The sequence below is a fragment of the Haliotis rufescens genome, unplaced genomic scaffold, assembly GCF_023055435.1.
Source record: "Haliotis rufescens isolate VD_foot unplaced genomic scaffold, xgHalRufe1.0.p SCAF_16, whole genome shotgun sequence".
NCBI lineage: Eukaryota > Metazoa > Mollusca > Gastropoda > Lepetellida > Haliotidae > Haliotis > Haliotis rufescens.
Window position 1 is genome coordinate 34,092,205 of NW_025963846.1, and position 13,006 is coordinate 34,105,210.

The window sequence follows — 13,006 nt, forward strand, 5'->3', positions numbered from 1 at the left end:
TTAACTTGGAGCAGGACTTGCCTAAACATTTTACAACATCCAGAGAGATTGCATTCATCAGCTAGGTTAACTTGGAGCAGGACTTGCCTAAACATTTTACAACATCCAGGGTGATCACTGTCCTCAGCTAGGTTAACTTGGAGCAGGACTTGCCTAAACATTTTACAACATCCAGGGTGATCACTGTCATCAGCTAGGTTAACTTGGAGCAGGACTTGCCTAAACATTTTACAACATCCAGAGTGATTGCAGTCATCAGCTAGGTTAACTTGGAGCAGGACTTACCTTAACATTTTACAACATCCAGGGTGATCACTGTCATCAGCTAGGTTAACTTGGAGCAGGACTTGCCTAAACATTTTACAACATCCAGAGTGATTGCAGTCATCAGCTAGGTTAACTTGGAGCAGGACTTACCTTAACATTTTACAACATCCAGGGTGATCACTGTCATCAGCTAGGTTAACTTGGAGCAGGACTTGCCTAAACATTTTACAACATCCAGAGTGATTGCAGTCATCAGCTAGGTTAACTTGGAGCAGGACTTACCTTAACATTTTACAACATCCAGGGTGATCACTGTCATCAGCTAGGTTAACTTGGAGCAGGACCTGCCTTAACATTTTACGACATCCAGAGTGATTACAGTCATCAGCTGGGGTAACTTGGAGCAGGACTTTCCTTAACATTTTACAACATCCAGAGTGATCACCGTCATCAGCTAGGTTAACTTGGAGCAGGACTTGCCTAAACATTTTACAACATCCAGAGAGATTGCAGTCATCAGCTAGGTTAACTTGGAGCAGGACTTGCCTAAACATTTTACAACATCCAGGGTGATCACTGTCATCAGCTAGGTTAACTTGGAGCACCGGGTTGTACACATAGTGACCTCGCTGTCACTGGATGGTACAGAGGGTATTTCATGCACATCCTTTTAACTTTTGTCTAATGACAACAGGTTGGATGATATGTTCGTGCAGGACATTCATGTCTATTAAAGGAACACCTTAGGTCCCAACTGTCGCCGACTGGGTTCTACAGAAGGGCAGGGCGTACCCAACAACCATCTGGAGGCCCCACTGTCACAGACTGGGTTCTGCAGAAGGGCAGGGCGTACCCCACAACCATCTGGAGGCCCCATGCACTCTCACAGACAGGGTTCTACAGAAGGGCAGGGCGTACCCAACAACCATCTGGAGGCCCCACTGTCACAGACTGGGTTCTGCAGAAGGGCAGGGCGTACCCAACAACCATCTGGAGGCCCCATGAACTCTCACAGACTGGGTTCTACAGAAGGGCAGGGCGTACCCAACAACCATCTGGAGGCCCCACTGTCACAGACTTGGTTCTGCAGAAGGGCAGGGCGTACCCAACAACCATCTGGAGGCCCCACTGTCACAGACTGGGTTCTGCAGAAGGGCAGGGCATATCCATTCACAGTGACAAGCTTGGTTGATATATTGAGTGAGTGAGTGAGCTTGGTTTTACCCGTCTTTGAACAGTATTTCAGTTATACCACTAATGTGGAGGAAAGCTCCAAGTGATTCGTTCAGCGTTCGGCATTTCCACTGTCCTAGGACACTGAATGTTAAAGTATAGTTGCTTTCAGTCCGAATCGTACAATCGTTCCTTGAGATTTCTTGTGGCCATGGAAAGGGTTTTGTCGCTTTTAGTATTGTGTACCGGCCCGTTTGAAAATGTGCATATGGACAAACCTGTGCAGAGGCATTGATTCGGGTCCGTTACGTTAAGCGATCTTACGACTGCCGCAAGTCAGGTATGTTAAATCGTTAAGGTAAATGGTAACGCAGGGGCGGTCGGGTAGCCTAGTGGTTAAAGCGTTCGCTCGTCACGCCGAAGACTCGGGTTCGATCCCCGACATGGTTACAAATTGTGAAGCCCATTTCCGCTGGGGCATTGCTGGAATATTGCTAAAAGCGGCGTAAAACCATACTCGTTACGCTTCGATTTCTTGTAGATCGCAGGATACTTTATCTACAACTTGCGCGTTCTTGGCGTTACGAGCGGCGTAACCCCAAGGTCTGGGGCATTTCTTTAGATCAGCTGGCTCACCACAAAGGCTCCAGATAAGAACGTAATTGCAGAGAAGCAAGACTACATGAGCTTGGTCGACACTGATGTGTGACACAGCCCACTGAACATCCGGGTTAGAATCGGTCATCTTATTTCAGTTACGTGGAACTGCAATCATAGATTTCACTGGATTGTCTGGTTCAGACGCGATTATTTACAGACCGCCGTCATTCAGCTTGACTATTGTTGAGTGCGGCGTAAAACAACAAACAACTTGATGTGTGGCATACTGTTTCTATGTAATAGCGTACGAACTTATGCTATTGATAGATATGGAATTGAGTTGGGGACGAGTAAACTGTATTTTCAATGACCTGAATTATGGTTTTCACATTGGCAAGCTTGGCAAGAACCAGGGAGATGTACGTATACACATTATGAATATCTTGACTTCTTGCTAGAGCCTGGGGACTTCTGGCAATGCGTTCATTGACAGATGTGGTTTTCGTTATTATTCCCCGCCCCAACGGAGTTGGCGGGGGATATAGAAGTGGGTTCCGTCCGTCCGTCCGTCCGTCCGTCCGTGTGTGTGTGTGTGTGTGTGTGTGTGTGTGTGTGTGTGTGTGTGTGTGTGTGTGTGTGTGTGTGTGTGTGTGTGTGTGTGTGTGTGTGTGTGTGTGTGTGTGTGTGTGTGTGTGTGTGTGTGTGTGTGTGTGTGTGTGTGTGTGTGTGCGCGCGTCCCGAAATCGTTTCCGGAGCATAACTCAGAAACTTTTAAATAATTCTCTACGAAGCTTGGCATGTCTATCAGACTCATGCTGAACTGGTGCCTTTTGCTATTTAGGAATTTTAGAAAAAATTTACGTTTTTTACGTTTTATTTTTTACGTTCCAATGGCAACAAGTTGGACTTAGGTTCTATAGGGTAGAGTTCGTTTCCGGAGCGTAACTCAAAAACCGTTAAATACTTTCTTACAAAACTTTGCATGACTACCAGGCACATACTGAACTGGTGCCTTTTGATATTTAGCACTTTTAGAAATTTTTATTTTTTACGTTTCATTGGCAACAAGTTGGACTTAGGTTCTATAGGGTAGAGTTCGTTTCCGGAGCGTAACTCAAAAACCGTTAAATACTTTCTTACAAAACTTTGCATGACTACCAGGCACATACTGAACTGGTGCCTTTTGATATTTAGCACTTTTAGAAATTTTTATTTTTTACGTTTCATTGGCAACAATAAGGGTAGGGTTCGATGCCGGATGAAAATTTCCACATCTATCAGACACATGCTGAATTGTTGCCTTTTGCTATTTATGAATTTTAGAAATTTGTATTAGTGGACATTATTTCCAGAAATATTTCCTTGCCAAACATTGCATGTCTATATATAAAGCACAATACTGAACAGAACTGGTGCCATCTGATACTAAGGAGTTTTAGAAATGTTTATTTTAGAATTTCCATTGCAGCTATTTTGACATGGGCTAAGAAAAATGTTGGGTCAGTTATACATGGTTTGGGACCATGTGTTAAAATGGGCGGGGGCTATAGATGACTTCGTCGAAGAAAGTATACGCTTGTTAACATTATTATTTGGCTTAAAGCCATTGAGACATTGTTTTCCAACACAACATATTAACAAGTGATGCCTTAAAAGCCCCTCAACTGTTTTAAGGAAAGGTGTGCTTACTGCCCTTCTCCTAATATACTGCATGTATCTGACATTTGATTACACTGCAGGATGTTTTCTAATCGTGATATAACTTCACATTTGTGATTCATTTTGCTCGGCGGATCTATATTATTACCAAATACTTCACTCGTGAAGGTCCAGGATAGAACTGGTCTTCAGCAACTCATGATATCAATCACTGTTATGTCTGGTCCAGACTCGATTATTTACAGACCGCCGTCATATAGCTGGAATATTGCTGAGTGCTGCGTTAAACAACAAACAAACCAAGTTCTTAAAACAAATATGTCAAACATGCCCTTCCTCAGTTGGTACCAGTTTCTAGGTACGCAAACGTGTGCGCAAACCTACGCTCAGACGTACGGACTGCGTATATCAGACGCGTTCAGCTTTAGTAACCCAAAATACGATTGTCGTTAGTTAAACGCATTCACTGCACATGCTTGTACGATCTTTGTGAAGTTATCGACTTTGTGTCGGTGTTCACACACGATCAGATGCATCAGTGCCAGCTATAGAGCGACGCATCGATCCCCCGCACGGTGCTGTGTATGCCAATAGGTGTGTTGCCCTCGTGATACGGTGTGGGTGGCATGCGTTAACCTTCTCACACGACGGACTTGTAAATCTCCCATGTCCTGGAATAGAATAGCATTGCCCTTTCCGGAAACTCGGAAATGACGCAGTTGGCTTCCTATCCTTCGTTGCTGGCAGGCATCGGCTATTGTAGGCGATGTGTTGAAAAAAATCAAATACGAACAAAAATATTTGGAATTGAATCTCTATATTTGAAACTGTTTGAAAAAGTTTTGTTAAAGGTCTTTGAGGATTTATCGGTAACTATATATAGGAATTCCTTACCCCTGAAGATCCGGGGTAGAATAGGTCTTCAGCAACCCATGCTTGCTGTAAAAGACGACTATGCTTGTCCTAAGAGGCGACTAACGGGATCGGTGGTCAGGCTTGCTGACTTGGTTGATGCATGTCATCGATCACAATTGCGTGGATCGATGGTCATGATATCAATCACTGGATTGTCTGGTCCAGACTCGATTTTTTTACAGGCCGCCATCTTATAGCTGGAATATTGCTGAGTGCGGCGTTAAACAACAAACAAACAAACACATCTAGCCGCCAGGTCATGGAAATCTGCAATGCATCGATAAGTATAGTAACAACCCCAGTGTCAATTTAGGCAGAGAAATCTGAGACCAAATTTTGAATAATCAACTAAAACGTTGCCTGGTTTCATTAAGGATCTAGGCGTGCAGAGAATATTCTTCATATTCCGAATCATTTGAGACCGTGGTAGAAGCGTAGTCGCTACGCGATGACTCACGAGTTCGTAGGTTCCTATTCCATGCCTTCATTCGACGTCATTTCCAAGTATGAAGACAGTTTTAGTTTCCTTCTCCGTTTCAAGAAATATTATAGTAAGAAGTGATTTAGATAGCTCCTCGTTTCCATCATGAGGTGCTCAACGGCCCTAGCACTAACTACATGTTCACCAAAGAGATGATGTACATGTTGACGAACCCGTGAAGATTCCGGGGTAGAATAGGTCTTCAGCAACCCATACTTGCCGTAAAAGGCGACTATGCTGGTCGTAAAAGGCGACTAACGGGATCGGGTGGCCAGGCTCGCTGACTTTGTTGATGCATGTCATCGATCCCAATTGCGTGGATCGATGCTCATGATGTCAACCCTGGATTGTCTGGTCCAGACTCGATTATTTAACAGACCGCCGCCATATAGCTGGAATATTGCTGAGTGCGGCGTTAAACAACAAACAAACAAAACATGTTGACGATGCTTGTGTAACCAATGGACGGGCAGTGGAACATGAATTGTCCGCCTGTCGTGTGTGTGTGCGTGTGTGTGTGTGTGTCTGTGTGTGTGTGTGTCTGTGTGTGTCCGTGTGTGTCTGTGTGTGTGCGTGTGTGTGTGTCTGTGTGTGTGTGTGTGTGTGTGTGTGTGTGTAGGGGGTGGGGTGGGGGGCATGGGTTGATGTAACTTCATGTTACATAAACTAATATTTGTTCGATTGTTGTTTAACGCCGCACTCGGATATGTTCAACCTATATGACGGCGGTCTGTATTTTTTCGAATCTGGACTAGACAATCCAGTGATTGATATCACGAGCATCCATCCACGCAATGGGATACGACGACAGGCATCAGCGATGTCAGCGAGCCTGACCACCCAACCCCGTTAGCCGCCTATTACCATGATTACGACAAACATGGGTTGCTGAAGACCTATTCTAACCCGGACTTTCACGGGTTACATAGACTTACAAAGAGGGTATATATCAACCCATGTCAGGGTGAAAAAATGTCTTTCTGACTCGGGGAACATGACTAACAGAGGCTAATCAACACATGTCACCCGCTGGACCTGGGGACAACGACTGTATCTTACCCCACACTTAATTATATAGACTAACATTTAATCTCTGAAATCTTATATTACACAATATCCTTGTTCTTGACTCTAAAAATAAAATTAAAAATCCCTATGTGGAATAGAGCTAGCTTGAGCTGGCTAGACCTGCTTTTGTATGCATTTCTAGATTGATTTTGTTCATAAATTAAATATATTCCACGGTCATGGCGCAGGACTATTAATTATATTGCAGGTATGTTTTATGCATGCATTCCTTGGTCCGGAAACGTAAGAATTCCAGAGCCTGGCATATATCCACTTCCATCAATTTTCCACATTCATCGAAAAAACGCAGACGACAGAAAACAAACTTAAAGTCATTCCCCCATAGATCTGTTCCATTCGGAAAATATCGTAATTTTCCGGAGAATGGCGTCTTACTTAATTAATTCGAGATACAAACTTAGCATGTGGCATCTGACAAATGTAATGCCAACAGTTCGGGAATTGGTGCAGGGGACACTGAAATAATAGAATGAGATCAGACAGTGAGAATTCGACATTCATGTGCAAGATGAAATTACATTTTGGAAGAAAGCAATTTTGAAAAGATGTGTTTTTAGTTCTAATGTAGCTAATAGAATGTGCGATCTATGATATAATAACATCCGAACCAATATTGCAAATACTATCAATGTCCGCCCTCTGTTCTTGTTTGGAAAGGACAACTAAACAAGATTCTATTTCGTTCCTACATAATTCTAACGATCCCTGGACTCTCTATCACCTTGACGACGCCATGACCGTAATTGTCTCCATACCGACAATGTTTATATTATCAGTATAAGATCCGACCAGTGATGGACAATGGAACAATGCCATCATCTGCCATTAACTGCTGTGTATGGTCAGAAAATCAATGTGTTTTGATGCGGGGGTGGGGCAGGAATCGGCCGCCCACGCCAGACTACGGGCCTGACATTTAGACGGCTTGTTTTATACAGAGTAACTTTACCCATTTTACACGTTTGACATTTTAGTTGAGCTAATGATAGAAGTAGCCTAAAGGGGGCCGTGGCTGAGACAATGTCGTGTTGTCGCAGTGATGTGTGCAGACAAACGTCATGTCGGATGAAAATATTTATTTTACCACGGTAGACAAGCAGTGGATAACATTGAAAGATTCAATCATTCACGACATACATTCTTCTCACCCAAAAGGTTTTGTTTTGTCTGTGTTGGCTTCGGGATGGTACTAAACCATGTTGTGACATGTCGCTAAGTAAGCCGTGCAACGTCTCCAGATATATGTAACTCTGAACATCCGGGTTAGAATAGGTCTTCAGCAACCCTTTGCCTTAAAAGGTGACTATGCTTGTCGTATGAGGCGTCTAACGGGATCGGGTGGCAGGCTTGTTGACTTGGCTGATGCAAGTCATCGTATCCCAATTGCATGGATCGATGCTCGTGATATCAATCACTGGATTGTCTGGTCCAGACTCGACTATTTACAGACCATATAGCTGGAATATTGCTGAGTACGGCGTTAAACAACAAACCTCTTTCGGCCATATTATGCTGTTGACTTATTCTAACCAGAACTCCTCGCGGGAGTATTCGCGCAGTCAAAGCCAATACGTTTCAATTCTAAGTAAGAAAAAAACCATCATTCGTTAACGATTCAACGATTCTTACACATCCACAGAAACCTCAATAGGGAATGATCGATCATTAACCAATTTGTACCATGTAAGGTTATTAAAAGTCGTTTTTGTATAAGTAAAAAAAATATCGGCTTTTGAAAAGATTGATCAATTAACCAATTTGAACCTTGTAAGATTATTGAAAGTCGTTTTTGAATAAGTAAAAAATATCGGTCTTTGAAGAGATCGATCAATTAACCAATTTGTACTTTGTAAGGTTATTAAAAGTCGTTTTTTAAATAATTCAAAAACATTGAATGAACCAATTCGTCATTAACCGTGAATAGTCAGCACTTGTTAGCCTTCCTGTTAATAACTGTTGGAGGCAGGATACATAAATGCAGCTCCATGCCAACCAATGCTGACGTCTACGACATACGTCGGAATCTCTATATTTGGAATGTCAATACAGCTTCTCGGTCGTCATCGGAAATTCTATGGTTATGATGTTTTCTTTCACACAGCGCTTACCTCCCTTAGTCGTTCACGGCGTATTTTGCTATTGACGTTTGGGTTGGTATTTGTTACTGATGATGCGAATGATAAGATTTACCACCTTGTATGATAAGGGCTTTGTGATAAGAATTAACAATATTTGCTAAAGGTGGTGGGTGGATATTTATACATTGGCTAAATTGAGAAGTAGTCCGGTTTTACAACACTCGGATTGCTATGCTTATGGCCTGTCAGATATGAGCCGGGTGTGACGCTGGCAGATGGGACTAATAAATGAGAATTAACACGGCAAAACCATTATGAAATCGGGGAGACAGGTGTACCCACCAGGTGCAACATACACCTCTCATTATCGAGATCCTGAAACAGCAATTAGCCGTTTGCCAGCAAGACGAAATAATCAATCGAGCAGTCGCTATATGTGACCGCATGTGACGCAAATCCGTACTTGGAAACAGGACGAGGTCGTCTCCGCACCGCAATGAATACGCCAGGCTAATGAATCTGACCTGGAAGATAAATTATGATAATCACCCAAGTTATCGATCGTGATTGGACAAAAGCGCTTTCATTGATAAATCCACACGCCACGAGAGGACGAAGAGCTAGCAACGGGCCGGGTCGTGTGCCTGCCAGCCGAAATCAAGACCTCGGCCATTTGGGGGTGAAAGAAGACACACAACTGAACTGGACCCCCTAAGGCAGCGTTCATAACCCATGATGGTCATAGGGAGATGTCAACATCACAGAAGGTTTAGTCAATGAGGTGCACATCGGGTCTTCCTGTGCCGCGAGCAAGCAGACGACAGTTATTAGTCAGCTGATCAACGTGAACAGATCTATGAGATGGTGTGTTGGTGCAGCTCCGAGGACGTGTAAAATCGTGCATTCGTGAATTGGATTGCCTTTCAGACTAACGCCCAGTTGGATTTGTTTACTAGGACCCCCACCAGAACAGATTTAGGTGAGAAGGAAGGCGGTTATCAGCCGGAGTACCTTGTGGACATCCCCACGTTGATGCACATGTGAGTTACTAGGATCTACGCGAGTGTTGTTGCCTTGGTATTGTGGTATGTGTAAGGCCTCATGATAATGTTTATATCCATCTAGTGTTCTTAATCTTGGTCTGTGTTTACGTACTAGAACGGTATTATCCCAGGACGGTGTCACCAGGTGGTGTGTGGTACCTTGTCAGTTTCCCCATCAACCCGGTGCCCGTTGTAACCGGGCAGTTCCGCCTCGCATCCACCTCGCATCCGCCTCGGCGTGTTATGCTGTATTCAGGTTAACCCCCAAAACTGTTTTAAGTGTATCATATGGCTGATACACCACTACGAGTATCTGTGTCGTGGTACTTCCGCTCAAACTGTAGACATACATGACGTATATGAAACGTAATACCATATTCAGTCCCCCACATATGTTAATTGTAAGTATACAAGGCGATGAAGTAGGGATGGGAGTGGGAGTGGCGGAAAATGAGAGTTGAACGTCTGGTTTAAATACATAATCGTGGCGGCAAGTATTTATACGTAAGCGTAGATTTACGATCCCGTAGCCACGATGTCTGTTGAAATGAAGCAATGCAGGGAGGGGGTCCGGTCGGGTCCAGGGGGGTCCCCTCTTGAAAAGCAAATGTATTTTGTAGACGATTACCCCCCACCCTTGACCCCCACTATGAGGGGTCTGATATTATAGACCCCTAAATGCCGGACCTGCCCTTGGACAGACTTACTATACTGTAGCGTCAATGTCCGTTATGACATGAAGCTAGCTCGACAGTACCTAACACTACGTGAGCGTAGACTTGCGATACTTTATAACTGAAGTCCGCTTTACAGTTAACCTAGATGTATGTCCCTGCATCGGCGCATACATGGACGGTGAGGTTTTTGGATCTGTTATAAAAAAAACGCGTCCCCCCTGCTACACACATGTTCACAATGATATTTGTTTTGTTGTATCGTGGTTAGTAAAGGGCAAGAATGAACCAACTTGGTCATTGGGACGGATACCAATATGTCTTGTCTGCCTAGGGGGCGGTCGGGTAGCCTAGTGGTTAAAGCGTTCGCTCGTCACGCCGAAGACCCGGGTTCGATTCCCGACATGGGTACAATGTGTGAAGCCCATTTCTGGTGTCCCCCGCCGTGATATTGCTAGAATATTGCTAAAAGCGGCGTAAAACCTCACTCACTCACTCACTCACTCTTGTCTGCCTACAAACAATTCCCATTTTACAGTTAACATCGGAACAAAACAACTTTGTACTTTGTGGTTCTGTTTGGTAAATAAAGGGCCACAGTTGACCAAGAAGAAAGTACCAAGCTGACATTGGGCGGACATCCATAGGTCACGTCGGACTCCAAACGAGTTTTATATTCTGAAACACAATGATGGCTTTTGTGTTCAAACCCATCTTCGTCTCAGTATATGGGAATACAAGTGACACTGCGTCATCCTCTATGGTGGTACTGTTTTAATATACTTAAGTCAGAAGAGACACTAGTAGGGAAAACACGAGACTGACACGATTTCCTAACACCACACATTACATGTAGGCCCAGGGGCATCGCTGATGAATCCAACCCAGCTTTTACTCTATCGATCTGCGTGTATCACACGCAAAGCTATTCACCCCAAACCTTGCTTCTCTCCCCCAGGGAATCCTGGTACATGTTTAACAAGAGCCATACACATAGACAAACCAACATGTATTACTGTCTGAGGTGATGGCATTCACAGTTGTCGCTCCCGTGAACATCCGGGTTAGAATAGGTCTTCAGCAACCCATGCTTGTCGTAATCATGGTTATAGGCGACTAACGGGATCGGGTGGTCAGGCTCGCTGACTTGATTTGATGCATGCCATCGTATCCCAATTGCGTAGATCGATGCTCATGATGTCAATCACTGGATTGTTTGGTCCAGACTCGATTATTTACAGACCACCGTTCTACAGCTGGAATTTTGTTGTTTGGCGTGAAACAACAAAACAACAACACCATTGTCGCCTCCAATAACATCATTCTGATCTGAAACAGTCCGTGTTACTCCGCCATTGGTATACTTCAGTGCCGTGGATTATACAGTTAGGTCATTTACATCTACCAACCCCGTAACGTATCGAGTACTTTCGTGATCACTTAAGAAATCAATATGTCACACGTATACTGTACACCAGAGGCCATAGTCTGTGCTATAACGTCTTGGATACTGGAGAAGAAAGGACTGTTTGGCAGTCCTCGTGTTAGACAGGGCTCGTGTTAGACAAGGGGCGGTCGGGTAGCCTAGTGGTTAAAGCGTTCGCTCGTCACGCCGAAAACGAAAGGGCCTGTGTGGTTCAATGGCTTGCGACTTTTTAACGTGCCCGGATCCGATGATTCTGGGTTCGAGTCCCAGAAACTTGATCTTCTATAACGTCTTATCTATGCCCGTTCATTTCACCAAGTTGGAAACGTCTGTTACGACCCGTTAACCGTGGAACGTTGGGGATTCCTCACACACAAAGGTAGACAACCAATAGTAATGTTCAAAGAGCGGTTCAAGCCCAATTCATTCTCACACTCGTGGAAACCAGTTAAGCTTGAAATAATAAGGTGATGGATAGAATTGCAGACTGCTTGACAAGTTATGATCCCATGCATGGTTCCAAAAATCGATCTTACGGTATCTAAGCGCTGAATATTATGTAACTGAGATAAGTGCTAAGATATATTTCTGTGGAACAAGGTTCAAGAGATCCCATCGCACCATCGGAATTCGTGAAGATTCCGGGGTAGAATAACTGCCGCCTCCACAATCGGTCAACTCTCTAATCTGACCAATGCACACATTGTCATGTTGTAAGGTTGACCACTGACATTACATCATTGCTCTTCTGGCCTGGATTCCAGACCTCCGACAATATGACCATTGGTCATCATCCCATAAAACCTGACCCGTGAAGATCCGAGGTAGGATAGGTCTTCAGCAACCCATGCTTGTCTTTAAAGGCGACTATGCTTGTCGTAAGAGGCGACCAACGGGATCGGTTGGTCAGGCTCGCTGAAATGGTAAAGCATGTCATCGTATCACAATTGTGTAGATAGATGCTCATGATATCAATCACTGGATTGTCTGGTCCAGACTCGATTATTTACAGACCGCCGTCATATAGCTGGAATACTGCTGAGTGCGGCGTTAAACAACAAACCAACCAACCATCGGAATTCTCACATAATCAGCTGATGGGTGACGGCACGGGGCCAAGTTCCACAAACTACTGATGACCGCTATGAGACAGCAACAGTGTCCCTTTGCAGTTCCCAAGCATGGTCCAAACTCGATTATTTACAGACCACCGTCATATAGCTGGAATGCGGCGTTTAACAACAAACAAAACAAACCAACAAAAAGCTTAAACTTTTGTACGATTACATCCCGATGGATGATGTATACAATGTAAAACCAAGTCAACTCACTAACAATACAAACATAGTAGCTACCCCATTAGGGCTGGGACGGGTAACTCGGGCCGGCTGGGTACTGAGTAGGTCCCGGGTACCCACATGACTACCCGGACCCGTGGTTAGTCACGTGATGTATTGTTTCATGACAAAAATTCACTATAACTACATGGTCACACAAGAACTTTGAGTCTCTAATGTTCGCATTTCTTCATGACTATGAACGCATTCATTTTGACTTACATATGTTTGAACAAAGATAAAACTTCAGCCAACTTCAGTGTA

The 13,006-nt window shown here is 44.0% G+C and overlaps 1 protein-coding gene across 3 annotated transcripts in view; it reads left to right on the forward strand.

Moving 5' to 3' along the window:
• The window catches only part of LOC124118028 (TBC1 domain family member 30-like), a 129,247-nt gene that overhangs the window by 63,345 nt on the left and 52,896 nt on the right, over nucleotides 1–13,006 (forward strand). Inside the window, exon 1 of one of the 3 annotated variants that reach the window (XM_046480071.2) lies at nucleotides 8,814–9,302. The exons of the other annotated variants lie outside the window; for them this stretch is intronic. The gene's annotated coding sequence lies outside the window, so the exon portion shown is untranslated. Of the gene's footprint in view, nucleotides 1–8,813; nucleotides 9,303–13,006 lie in introns of those variants that run through there. 3 annotated transcript variants of the gene reach the window in all.